The sequence below is a fragment of the Ambystoma mexicanum genome, chromosome 8, assembly GCF_040938575.1.
Source record: "Ambystoma mexicanum isolate Mex_15411 chromosome 8, UKY_AmexF1_1, whole genome shotgun sequence".
NCBI lineage: Eukaryota > Metazoa > Chordata > Amphibia > Caudata > Ambystomatidae > Ambystoma > Ambystoma mexicanum.
In genome coordinates this window covers 1,024,704,821-1,024,718,985 of record NC_090929.1, presented here as the reverse complement: position 1 = coordinate 1,024,718,985, position 14,165 = coordinate 1,024,704,821, and the positions used below count along the sequence as shown (strand labels likewise).

The 14,165-nt window shown below is 45.1% G+C and overlaps 1 protein-coding gene and 1 pseudogene across 2 annotated transcripts in view; one reads left to right on the top strand and one right to left on the bottom strand.

The window, feature by feature from the left end:
• The window catches only part of KAT6B (lysine acetyltransferase 6B), a 1,467,124-nt gene that overhangs the window by 477,776 nt on the left and 975,183 nt on the right, over window positions 1-14,165 (bottom strand). The window lies entirely within an intron of this gene.
• LOC138473715 (eukaryotic translation initiation factor 5A-1-like) lies at window positions 9,166-10,037 on the top strand (annotated as a pseudogene).

Below are 14,165 nucleotides of genomic sequence, written 5' to 3'. Positions count from 1 at the left end.
TTTATTGGGCAAACATCTAGGCGAGCTGAAGCACTTCTTGTAGGCAAGTAAAAGTCTTGCACAATGTTTTAGAAGTCTTTGTAGAAAAGAAGATTTCAAAGCAGGGCCACAAGCTGTTTAGACTTGTGAAGTAAAGAAGCAAACAGCTACAGGTCTCGCCAACAGAGAACAACCTGGTTTGGTGCGCAGAGTAAATCTCAAGAAGGACCTTTCCACAAAGAAATGGTAAAAAAAGAAGACTGGTAGTTTAAAGTAAACCACTGCCACCAGCCATTCATCGAGGAAAGGGCAACATAAAAATGTTATAGGAGAAGCTAGACAAAGGGGATACTAAGTAACCCCTCCAGCACCTTATTGTAAGATAGTGTGTGCTGGGTCTAGAAAGTTACAAATCTAAGTAAAGTCAATTTCACTTTACTGCTCTTGGAAACAGTAGTTGGGAGGATCCTCCTCCTCTCACCAAGCCCTTTGGAACAACGTCCCAAAGTACATACGTAACAAGAAACCACCTACTATTCAGAAAACTACTCAAAACCTGGCTCTTCATGTCATAACTAGAAAGACCCGCCACAGGGCACGCACACAACTAAACATTTCTGAACGTAGAGAGAGACCCGGATCCACACCAAGCAAACAATGGGAAATACCCTCAGGAAAATCTCCCACGACATACTAAACGACTAACTGGGAGACAGCCGCAATACGACCAAAGACGTATACATAGCAAGACAAAGACAGAAATACTAGGACGAATCATCAAGAGGACTATGACCCTAAACCATAGGCATTCCCAGCAGACCTAAAGACAACAGACAGAGGGAAAGGAAGCACTACACCACGAGCCCCAACCCAGTGGGTGAGAAGCAGAATGTTTCATCATTACACACTGTCCACCTACTACACAGCGGGAAGCACAATGCCCCATCACACAAAAACTACAACCAAACATCCCCAAGGACGTTCACCCAACAGAAACCAAAGAACGAATAGAAAGACAGTCATGACAGGAGGAAACGAACAATTGAATACACAGGCTCACCAAGACGGAAGCACTAGAACGCCACATCAACACCACTCCAGCCTGGATACTTTCAAAACATCAACTGACCAGTGTCACACTAGATAACAAGCTCTTGTAAAAGATGGGGACAACAATGAGGTTGTGAGGCGCTTTCTGATAGAGTTAGGCAGTGGTATTGCTTGACTTGTGTTTTTTTTCTTTTAAGATATCTTCCACAAAGTCTGTGTCCTGTACTGCCTCTTGTGTGACAATTTCAAAATGGTCTGCGGCCATTTGGTCGTCAAAGGGTGAGGTTTGCCTCGGAGGAGGCAAGGTGGGAGGGTATAGACAAAGTGCGTCTGGATCTGGAGTTATAGTGGGGGAAAGCCATGGTGCTTCCCCTGCCGGCTGTTCCTGACCCCAGTCTGGGCACTGGTCTGGTCTCTCCTCAAAAGGATTTTCTTCCTGGCATAGGGGTCCTCAACGTTCTTCAGGTTCTGAGAATTCTAAAACCTCTTCCTGGGGGAATGTACTGGAAAGTTCTTGTACCTTTTGGGGCAATTAATTTCTCAGAGAAGTCAACAAACTTCAAAGTTTTGTCCATATAGCCTTTAAACCTAACTCTGGTCCATAGAGACGAACCAGAGGGGCCTGGAGGGATCAGGGGAGGGCTCTTCTGGAGGACCGGGCTCCCTAGGAGGTCGTGATCTGTCAGTAATAGCCTTATGGAGGGGCTGTGACCCTTCTGAATATTCCTTTCGACGTTTGGATGTCTTTAGACTCATTTGCCGCCAAAACAATGGCCGTGAGACTCTCGCGTAGCTCTGGCAGATCAGGAAGTGTTTGACGTGCCCGTCGGCATTGTCGAGGTTTGCGGCGCCGGCAAAACCCTTGGCGCTGACGCGCTCTTTTGAGGAGCCTAAGCGCTCTTGTGTTTGTTGCCGACGCCCTTATGGATGTAATGCCCGGACGCATGCCGTAGCAACGGTTGCAGGGAGGGCGGCCGATCATGAGGATTGGTGGGTGCCGTCGAATCTTTCAAAGGACCCGTTGGCGTCTGTAGCTTCCTCGTGTTGGGAAGGAGCCTAGTGCTTTCCTTCTTTCCCAAGTTTCCCAAGTGCTTTAGAATTAGGCAAGACTTCTGTTAACTGTTTTCTAAGCACTACAAGAGTCCAGGGGGGAGGAGGGTCACTCAAAGATAGTTCGGTTCCGAAAGCACAGTAAACAGCAGAATCCTCTGTGCCAAAAATGCAGCCTGTGCTAAAATCAGACTACAGGCATTGCGTCACGGAGGCCAACTCTCGCAGAAAACACAGTGGCTGAGCAGCTGTCCATCACAAGGCAATGGAGACTAAAAAAGATTCAGCACAACATACAGAGTACTATGGGAAAACAGGGTTTTTTTTTGTAGAAATTACTGGACCAGATCAAATATAATTATGTTGAGTGAAGTGTAGAGATAATGGCGGGAAGATATGTTTATGTATGAATATTTAGAACATAGCAAATGATGCTAAGAGCTACAATATATTCCTGCATAGGCAGCATAATGTTATGTAGCTTGTCCCACATGGAACCGAGCCATACCAAAAGGAAGAACTGCAGCATCCCTTTTAAGGAAGAACAATAATTTTGGATGAGCTCTGCCAGTATCCAGTAACCAAGTCAAGAGTATTTAAGCTCCAGGCCCAGCACCAGTCTTCGGGACATGGGAGCCAGCCAAGGAAGACAGAATGCTGGTCAGAATAGCAAAGTCCTCTGCCATTCCCCCCAATCATTCTCTTTGTAAAGATTATCTCTTGCAAGATAGACTCACGGCCTTAATTCTCTAGAGGGGTGCATTTACTCTGGTTTGAGCATGATCAGGGGGTACCCCAATGCATTTAAGGGGTACAAGTATGGCCTACCGTTCACTCGACAAATCCGTCGAAGGAGCTCATGGGATTGTGTGCTTTTCTTTTTATGGTGCAGGTGTGCCCCTGTCGCCAGGATGTTGTCTCTTCATAGCAGCACTGGTGGCCTTCCTGCTGGGCACTTCGGAACCTGATAGTTCCGCAGAGGTCAATGGCCCCTACATCGGAGCCATCGCTGCCGCTTGAATCCTTGTCATTCGAGGCAAAGCAGGGGAACCACTCTCGGCCTGTATGGCGTAGCCCACCCACTACTTCGTCCGTCGATCTTTTAGCGTCTTTGGATGTAAAAGTTAGCAAGACTTGAAGGACTGCTTGTCGTGATCACGAGGCAGACACTTGTTACACCGTCAGTGAGTGTCCTTCCACGGGTATTTGCTGTTGCAGGATAGGCAAAACTTAAAAGGGAGTCCTCTCTATAGCTGAGGTGAAAAGGGATAGCAAAACCAGAAGGGAAGACAGGGGTGAAAAGGAATCGCATTCTACAAAGAATCAAACCCCGAGGCCCCCAATCTACCTACTGTATAGGCCTGGCCGGAGGGTCGAAGCCATGCGGTCGACAGCGTCGACCGAAGCACCAGCTGCCGAAATCTATAGTAGTCTTCGGTGTAGTTCCAGAAGTATTCTATGAAAGGACGAAGATTAAACGAAAGACGGCCGTGGATGATGAAATATAATTTAGCAATATACGAACTCTGCATAGGGCGACCAGCTAGCTGAGTGGAAAAAAACAATCAGAGGGACCTCGACGCGTGAGGGATTTTGGGTACACTACACGTCACGTTAGGGATAGTGTTACAAGCACGCCTATGTCGACATAACTCTTTCGATTCTCGAAAGACAAGATACAATACTACGCAATTACCAATTAGACTATATGCACAGCATGCGATTCTAAGCAGATTCACAAGCATCAGAAAAACACAACAATATGCTTGAAGGTACACAGACCAAAGCATATAACCTAATTTGCAATGACCATTCCACAGGAGATGTAGGTTAACCAAAAAAGGCCAGTGACACCACAGGTCAGGTGACACCACAGGTTTGTTTAGGTGGAATGAAAATTGAACCTTTGGCATGAAGTCAACTAGGGCCGCTTGCACGAGAGCGCCTTGATTTCCCCCCACACACCTTTCAGAGGTAATTGCAACCAGCAGAGCATTCTTCCAGGACAAGAACTTTAGAGAGGCAGTGTGTATAGGCTAGGACAGAGGTTGCACGAGTTTGGCGAGGACCACGTTCAAAACACACACTGGAGTAGGCGCTCCGATAAGAGGTAAAGAGAAAACAGGTCTTTAAGAAATTCCTTGATGAATCTGTGCAACCACAGAGAAGGAGTCCCAGGGAACATGTAAACCTGGAAAAGGCAACCAGGTGTACCTTGATTGAAGAATGAGCCAGACTGGCCCACACCAAAGACAAAGACATACTGAGTTTGCACAAGGAAAAGGTCGAGTCCACATTCAGTTGAGAAACGTTCCCACTTGCTCTTGTAGTAGGAAACTGTGGCAGAAGCATGCGCTTTGGCCAGAACCTCACGACAGTCAAGTAGCATAGGTATACCTCCAAACTGTAAGAAAGCAGCAGTCGGCCCATCAGATTGAGGGAGGCCAGGTTGTGATGTAGCACTGCTTCCTGGCCCCTGGACAGAAGGTTGAAAAGCAGTGGTAGCTTGATGGGAGGCACCGAGAGGACGAGATTCAAGAACCAATATTGACTTGGCCAATTTGGGGGCCATCAAGACCAGTTTCCACTGATGCCGTCTGAATATGTCAATCATTCGAGGGAGGAAACACTTGGAGGAAACACACAGGAACATTACTTCCCACAGGAACATGAGGGCGTTCCCATAGGCTCCCTGCATGCTGGAATCTGCTGGTGAAAGAGATGCATTTCGTGTTCACGCTGGTTGCTGAGGTCAACATATGGAGTTCGCCACTTGTGAAAGAGGAGTCAAACTTGTTCGCCCAGAAGTTCTCATTCGTGGCAGGATCCACTGTGTTGTCTAGCCCTGGCAGATTTAAAGGGATGTTAATGTTAAGGTCGTGTTGTTGTTTAAAGAGCCGGACCACCTGGCCATAAAAAGTTGAGGGAGAAAAGGTTAGGGAAAATTTTCAGTTTCTGTGCCAATTCCCTTTAACCTGAGAGACCCCAGCACTTTTGGTGGACACAGGACTTTGATTTTAAACATCCGAGTGAGTGGCACATTTTGCCACTCACACATTCTTTTTCTCTGACTGGGATTTTTATTCTCTACTGTTTTATTGAGTTTGGCAACCTTCATATGTGAATACAGGCAAATGCTTTTTACTTGGTGACACACAGCACCCTCTGCGCAGTGTCAATGAGGAGTCCCCCGGACTTCCCTTTAATGTTTAAATACATTCTCTTGTGAGAACTACAGCTCCCAAGAGTAGTAAGATCATTTGTATCTTACTTACCCATCTCTTTGTGGATCCAGCACACAACACCTTATGTGGGGTCCTGTGGGTTCACATTGTTACCCCTTCTCCCACTCCTCATGTTACTTTTTGTTACACTGACAAACTTAAATGGCTGGTGGCAGAGGTTTCTTTTTACTACCTTTTGTGCAGGTTACTAGCAGGCAGATTTCTCAGCTGCAGTACAGCACCCATGGGCGACCATTTTCCCCAAATGGTCCTGGTTTTCTTTTTTCGCCATTTTCCGTTTGTCAGTTCCTTCTGGGATATTTTTCCATCCTTTAGAGTAGATTTGATTCCTTTGTGAGTTTTGTCTTTGGCGGGCTTCACACACTGGAGCCTGAAGTCCGCCCAGGCCCCAGTGTGCCTGGGAAGGCAGGAAGTGAGGGAGGAGCCCAAAAAGAATCAATGTCCATTGTCTGTAGGTGTGCCTGACTGAAACCAATTGTAACTGAGTGGCTGGCTGTCCTGCAGGACAGCCTACCCCAAGGTGAGTGACAGATACATGGGTGTGAATGGATGGGTTCCAGGATATAAGGCGAGGATTTTGGGACTACAGACTGGAACAAGGAATCCGAATCAGAAGAAGAGCAGAGACCCCAGCAGCACCTTCCAGGAACGCACAAGCACAGGTGAAGCCCTGCAGCTGTGCCAACCCTGTTTTCAAATTGGCTGGGAAGACCTGCCAAGGATGACTTCCTCCCTTAGGCTCTTGGGACCAACTAGCCTCAAGACCACCTTCATTTTGGGCCATCCCTAGACTTCCTGCGGCTTTCCCGTGCCGCAGAACACCAATACCCGGGGTACCTGGACTATTATCGAGTGCATCATCTTCCGGATCTAATCCGGTTGAAACTTTGCAGGCATCCCTGTGGACCTCCAGAGTCAGGAATTCTTCACCAAAGGTCCTCTCAACAGAGTTCAGGACAGAGTAATCGAGGAGAATCCAACCAGCAAAATAAGTTTCTTCTTGGCAGTGAAAAAAAGTGCCAAAACTACAAAGAGCTGCTGAAGTGAGTTGAATCCATTGCAGCCGACCCCTTCTTCAAAGATCCTCCCTTCCCCCCTTCGTCACCATGACCAAGAAGCAGGAATCTGGGTCTGCAATGTTGCACTTAGAAGGCAGTCTGCTACAATTTCTTCTTCATCTTTAAGGTATTGTGGGGCTTGGGGTGAAATTAACTTGTGCCATTTTCGGTTCTTCTTAGTTTGGGAAGTGCTGTTTTCTTCAAGAGTTGGCCTCAACTCCTCTGTACAGGCTTTGAAGATCTTCATCAGACCTGGAACTGTCCATTTGACTTTGGCTGTACTGGTTCCCAAGAGGTCAATCTTCTGACTGTACTGGCTTTGGAAATGCTGGGTCCTCCATAGGTTTTAATTGTGAACACCTTTATTTCTAGTAGCCAAACTGCCTATATCCCTCTGGGAGAGTGTATTTGCTATTTACAGTTGCTAGACTGTATGCTGTAGAACCTTTATTTCCCTCCATACTCAATTTTGCAAAGGTGATACTTAGAAGTACTTTACTGACGTTAATTGATGTCACTATTTGTGCTGGATATGAAAAGTATAATCAAACGTTGGTCACCTGAATTATTGTTCCATGTAGAACTTAATTCCACTTCTAATTCAATGTTATTGTTAGTTGCTGCATTTTAGAATCGATTGTGCCTTGTGTATATATAAATAAATATTTTAATATAACTAAGTGAGTAAGAGTTTTCTTGGAAATATGTATGTACTGATTTCTTTGTACTGCTCTACAGCTCACATAACTCCCTGCTAAGATAAACCTGGCTGCTCAGCCACTCTACCGACTTTTGTAGTGCAGGCCTATATCAAGCGTTGGGTCCCTAATACCAAGAGATAAGTCTTATGCAGTCCCACTCCAGTTGGACTTTAGAAAAACGTACCTAACAGAAAAGACTTGAGAGCACGCAATTTCAGGACATTGATGTGCAACGTCGTCTCTTCTTGAGACACGAGATCCCTGGCATGGAGATGTCCTCCTTGGGCTCCACAGCCCCCCAGAGATGTGTCTGTTGTGACCGTGACCTGGTAGTCCGGTGGACAAAAGGGTGCCTCCTTGGGAGCAATTGGAGCAGAGCATCTGCCAGCAAAGAGCATAGCGAAAGGGGCACATCAAAAGAATCCCATCTTACCATGTGATGGAGACTGGTTTCCATCGCTCATCGAGGAACTCCTGGAGCGGTCTCATCTGGAGCCTGCAGTGCTGGATCAGAGGAATGCAGGAGGGGATCATTCCCAGCAGGGACTTTAAAATGCGGACCGACGTCTTCTGTTAAAGTAGTACTGTTTGGAGAAGAATGGTCTTTACCCTGTCCTCTGATGTAAGAGCCAGAGGAAGAGACTCTGCCCAAACAACAAACAAGCCAATCATCAAGGTACGAGTAATCATGAACCATCATAAGGCAGATGAGCTGCAACCAAGGCTAGGCATTTGTAAAATCCCTTGGTGCTGAGCAGAGACCGAACAAGTCCACTCCGTCAAAAGGTATGTTAACAACCTTCGATTGCACCTCCTAATCGAAATTGGTGGCCTTGAGCCAGCCTTGACGGTGTAGAACAGCATAGCTACCCATCTTTCGAAATCCAATATCCACTGCCAAAGAAATTGCGTGGAGTGAAGGCCCCCCCACTCCCTCTCGAAGGAGGGTGAAAGCTTTGTCCTTGTGCACAATATTAGATTTCCATCCTGATGACATCTTCAACCACAGCTCCCTGTCATAGCGGGACAGGATAGCCATTGCATTAGCCGTCTTAACTGTGGTTGCGGCAGTGGAGATGATGCATTTCCCGAAGGAATCCAGTTGCTTGCCTTCCCTTTAAGTTGAAACTGAATATGGATATGAAGGATTAGCAGACCGCTTCAAGGGTGCTGCTGACAACACAGAGTCGGGACTGGGCTGCGTCGGCAGACACTTAGGGGCTGAATCAAGAGTCTTATACTTCTTCGCAAATCTATCCTTCTTGGGAGGCGCAGAAAAGGATTTCTCATGGGTCTTTCCAAGGTCCTCGAGGACAGGTATGGCTACCATAGACGTTCTCGTCTGCTCCCTCCGCTGGTATAAGAACTCTTACTCTTCTTTTGCTCCTATGGGACGAGATCAAGCAACGTGGCAGCCCTGGACATTAGGGCATGGAGGTAAACAATCTCAGAGGAGGCTACCGCGATTAATCATTCCCCGGAAAAACATTGAACTCATCTGAGGTGTGAGTGATAGGTAAGAATTAGTGCAGTCAAACTGGTGTGGGACTACGCAAGACGTATCTCTTGGTATTAGGTAACCCCACCTTTTAATATAGGCCTGTACTACACAAGTTGGTAGTGTGACTGAGCAGCCAGGCTTATCTTAAGAGGGGTAATGTTAGCTGTACAAAGAGGTATCCAAGTTAACACTTACACATTTAAATGTATATAATATTCATTTATATATACACACAGATATTTAAAGCATTCTTTAAAAAGCAGCAACTAGTAGTAACATTAATCCCAAGTTAGGATTCAATTAAAAAAGTGAATAAAGCAGGCGAGTAATTCTTTCATACGTTATAAACTTTCCAGCACCAAGGGTGACGTCATTGGAGGTCACTAATAACACTTATTTTTCTATCACCTTTGCAGTATTGAGCTACAAGGGAGGGAAAGGTTGGGGTTACATCAGAAAATACTGTTATTCTATAAAAACATTCTCCCAAAGGGATGATAGCAGTCTTTTATCACAGCAATAATAGTGTTAAAAAATTAAAACCTCTTTTTTGTTGGAAGTACACATATAAACTCCTCACCATGGCCGATGACATTGATTTCCCCACTGGAGATGCCGGGGTTTCCACCACTTTCCCCCATGCAGTGCTCCGCTCTGCGAAAGAATGGGTTTGTGGTGCTGAAGCACCGTCCTTGCAAGATGGTTGAAATGTCAACTTCCAAAACTAGAAAGCATGTTCATGCCAAGGTTCACCGTGTTGGTATTGATATATTCAGTGGTAAGAAGTATGAAGATATTTGCCCTTCAACCCACAACATGGACGTTCCAAATATCAAAAGACAAGATTACCAACTGATTGGTATTTTCTATGGTTTCTTATCCCTTCTTACTGACAGCGGCAATGTCCGTAATGATCGGAGGCTGCCAGAGGGTGACCTTGGAAAAGAAATTGAAACCAGATATGATGGTGGAGAAGAGATGCTGATCTCTGTCCTTTGTGCAATGTTTGATGAATGTGCTGTAGCCATCAAGGCCATGACCAAATAATCGCATGGCTAGAGTAGCCAACTCAGTCCAGAAAACAACTCTTAAGAATTGGTTTCCGAATACAGCCTCACAAACAACCTCATTTCCTTTTGGATTGTTTCAAAATAGTGCTGGATACTTAATGTTGCAGGTTAACTGGCTGGTTAACTAGAAATCACTGAGGTTTTAATTTCATATGAAATCTTCAAAGTGGTCTTCCCTTTATCATTCCTATAGCTGTCAAGTTTGTGGGTCCAAGAAACCAGATCAAGTGTCATTCATGGATGTTTTACAATATCTTAAGTATAAGGCACTTCACATGGACAAAGTATTGGGCTTTTAGTTAATTGGTGAGTGGCACCTGGGGCTTTAAGGTAACTTCGCACTGGTTAGAATTGTATTAAACCTACCATACTATAGCTGAACGTCATGCTAATAAGTAGCTGAAAGGAGCAGTGCATATATGGAATGTATGGATTACATGAAACCAATTAAAATTGAGCTGTAACATGCATTTATTGGCCTGCAATAGATATTCAAGTGATTTAAAAATGCCAGTTAATTTGCCCTGTCCCACTTTCCCTGCCCCTTCTCCCCCCAAAAAAGTTCTGGGGCTGTGTGCAACTAACTGTATTACCTCTGTTGTACTATATGCCATTTGTTGGCTATGTTGTTTAACTGTAAAGTGGTGTCACCTGCATTGATCTAGAGGAGCACTCAGATTGTTGAATTGGTGCGGCATAGCGGGTATCAAGTGGCACAAATGAGGGATAGTTATTAAATTACACATTTTCACTCGAGGCCTTTGTCATCAGACTGAAAAACTTAAAAAAAAATGCAAAACCCCCCCAAAAAAATATGAAAACCTGTAAGGAACATGCACTGCCAAAGCCAATAGGTTCAGAAGGGGGCCCTAAGAGAGCCAGGACAGCCAAAGTCAATGGGCCAGTTCAAAGTTATGATGCACTCTTCTTAGAAAATGTCTTTAAATAGTCAGTAGTTCAAATAGAAAATCACAGCAACTCGAGGAGAGTCACCTTTAAAAAGCACAAGCTGAAAGGCCAATGCAGGTAAGTTGAGGTCAACAGTGTAAGGTTAAATCACACTCCCAAAGATAGGAAGCACTCCAAATGGCAAAAGGATAAAATACACCAAGCCCCACCTTACCTTGAACTGAAGAATTTGTTCCAGCTGGATGCCTTCTGGCAGCAGTGCAGCAGACCCTTGTTTGTGGTCCTTGATCGTGGTGACAAAAGGGAGGACGTCTGGCGGGCTCCTATGGCAGCACTCGAGAAAGTGACTTGGCAGCAATGGATTCTCCTGGAGTCAGCAGGTCTTTGTGGTTTTGGCGCCTTTTTCTCAGCGCCAAAGAAAAACAAACAGCTCCGGTTAGAGGTTCTTCATCCCTCGATCCTGGACTCTGGTGAGGGGACTCTGGGAGAAGATTACTGCTTCTGTAGGGTCCAGTGGATTTCCACTGTTGGGTAAGATTTTCATAGAAATGGTAAATCTCCCTGACCTGGGTCAACCCCCAAACTTTTTGCTTTACTAGTGGAATATGTTTCCTTAATGCCTCTCTGAGTGGGAACCTTTTTCCACACTCAGTCTTTTACTCTTTTTATGGGTGTCATTTCTTTGACTCTCCATCATGTCTTTTTAAAGTTATCCTCGTTAACAACTTTCTGGCAATAAGTGCCTGTTGTTGCTGGGTTGCCCTAGGGGCTCCCCTTTTTTAAATTCTCTCTGGCTAACCTTGAGAGAACTACAGTTCTCAAGAGTAGAAAGGATCTTTGGATCCCTTTTACATATATCTTCAATGGCTAGTGACAGTGATACCTTGCATTAAGTTTGTGCACCTTTACCACGGGCTGTGTTCACAGTTGCAGTAAAGGCACCCAAAGGTGCTCATTTCCCCAAAATAGTCTTGGTCTTCTTTTTTTGCCATTTTAGTGTTTCTTGTCCTTTCTTGTTCCTTCTCCCGAAATACATGGTGGAAAATTCCTTTGTATGATTTATCTTCGGCGGGAGTCCCCTGGACTCCCAGCATAGGCTCCAGTCTGTCTGTGAAGGCAGGAAGCGAGAGAGGACACCAAAACTCTGCAGCCCTTTGTCTTCCCTCCTTGCCTGAATGGGGACAAATCCCAGTGGGGGGCTGGCTGTCCTAATTGGACAACCAGACCGCCCCTTGTTGTGAAATGCAGGGAGAGAATGCAGAAGTTGTGCTGTAGTTTGTTAAAATACTGCAAACCTGGAAGCTGAAGACAAGTTGACCACTGGAACCGAAAACGAAGCGCATGATGAAGGAAAAGTGGCTGAAACGATTTCCAGCGACCGGAGAGCCTGCTGTGACCCTTCCTTCCAATCGACCTCGGGACTCTGAAAACGACGACCATGATGAGACCCATTAGACTCCGGAAGACCTGCATTTTGAACCATCCCACGCGTTGCTGCGACACTTTCGTTGCTGCAATACCCCAATGCCCTGGGACCTCGAGCCACTGTGTGATGTAACGTCTTCCGAATATTGCTGGAACTTCGTGGGCATCCTGGTGTATCTCGAGAGACCAGAATCGAGTCTGAAAAGTCTCCTCACCGGGGTGCTGGACCTTTTTAACGACGAGAATTCAACCGCGATTTTCTTTTATTCTGTGCTCCTTGAAAAGGTGCCAAATCCACAGAACCGCATTCAGCCACGAGGAAAACCTTGCCTAGAGCCGGAATCCACTGGCCGAGTATTTGGCTGCAGATCCTGAAGTCCTCCTGCTGTAAGATCTTCAATGCTGAGATACTGTGTTGGCTTGGGTATGTACTTACCTTAAGTCTGTTAGGATTTCTGTGTAGCTGTGGGGTGTCCGTGCACCCAGTCCCACTGCTAAAATCCTGCTAGGGTGTCTTCTGCGAAGCCCCTGGACCATCTTCTAACTTTCTAACTTTAGAAGTACTCACATGTTTGCCCAGTCTTCCTAAGGAACTCTGACTTTTGCTACTTAAGAACCTATCCTGACACTGCCTGTTGGTCACTAGATCTTAGTGACCCCCCCGCCCCCCTTCTGCCACTGAGAACACTCATGCTCCAAGAATAAGGGAAAGACTTAAGGGACTGGGGCTTTTGCCTAGAAAAGAGAACAAGTATTTAAAATGTACTTACTTGAAAAAAAAAATGTTGTTGTTAACTGTTACTCTAAGTGTGAATAGTTACAAAAGTACTAACTTACGTTGGTTGTGTGATGCACTATTCTCAAAAGTATGGTTAACATCTTTTCTTTCCTTAGAAACCGTTTTGCATTCTAATAGAAAGTAGATGTGGAAGTATATTACTCTCCTGTGATTAGGTTGTACCTCTTCCCAAAAGTAATGTGTTGGTTTCACCAGATTATTCCTGCTAGGATAATGATAGGAGTGTTCCCCAGATGGGTCTTGCTTCCCCTGACCTACTGCTAGCCTGTCCAGAATAAGTCTATTAGGTTTTTGCCTACCTAGAATAACTGAAGTCATTCAGTAAACTGATTGGGTTTTGTTGTAGACAGAGACAAAGAGGCTGTGGTTCCAACTGTCCCTCAAAAGTCATACTTAAGTTATTGGTATAGCTGGAAAAGATCTAACCTGGATTTCATTGTGAGGTTAAAAAAAGTATATTGGTTTTACTTAGCTTGAGTTAGCTGTGTGCCATCCAAAAATAAGTTACAAGAGTTACTGCTTATCCCAATCTGTGTTTCACTGATCTCAAAGCACCTGTAATTGAATAGTACAACCATAGGTTTTACTCACCTAGTAGAACTGTGTTTTATCACAAAAGTAGTTACAGGTTTACTGTACCTGGAAAAAGTTTTCCACTATCCAAAACAAATGTTGTCCAGTTGACCGATTATGTGATTTGTACTGAGAGTCACTGTACAACTGGAAGGGTCTACTGCCCTTGCATTACTGAAAGTAATTGTGGAAGGAACCATTGGTTTTTACTCCCCAAGACTAGGTGTGACCAATACTGAATGTGTATGAACAGGTTCGACTTCCCTAGAATTACTGTTAGGCGTTCCAAATAAGGTTCATGCTTTGGTCTGTGAACCTTCAAGCAAAGTGTCGTGTTTTGATAATTGTGATTACATATAATGTGTGATCGTACTTATTTAACCCTAGATTTATCTGGGCCTACCTGTATGTAAATAAATCATTCATTTTTACATACATAGTGTAACAGTGTTTCTTTGGACCATTGGTATTACAATTTCATTTGTAATGATTCTACAGCCTTCTCTCCCTCCCAAGATAAGGCTGGCTGCTCTGTCTACCAACATACTCAGGTGGTACAGCCTTGTTAGGCAAGATTGTATGTACTACCCTGTGGGAGATGGCACCAGCCTTGTCCTCTTGCCAATAGTTAACCCAACCATTGGTACAAGGATGTACTACACAAGTTGGAAGAGTGACTGAGTAGCCATGCTTATCTCAAGAGGGGTGAATGTGTGACTTTTTGGAGGGACCGAACAAAGCACGAAGTCAGAGGATAGAAGTGTATCAGGGAGCCAGGAAAGCCAATGTCAAATGAGCAAAGTAT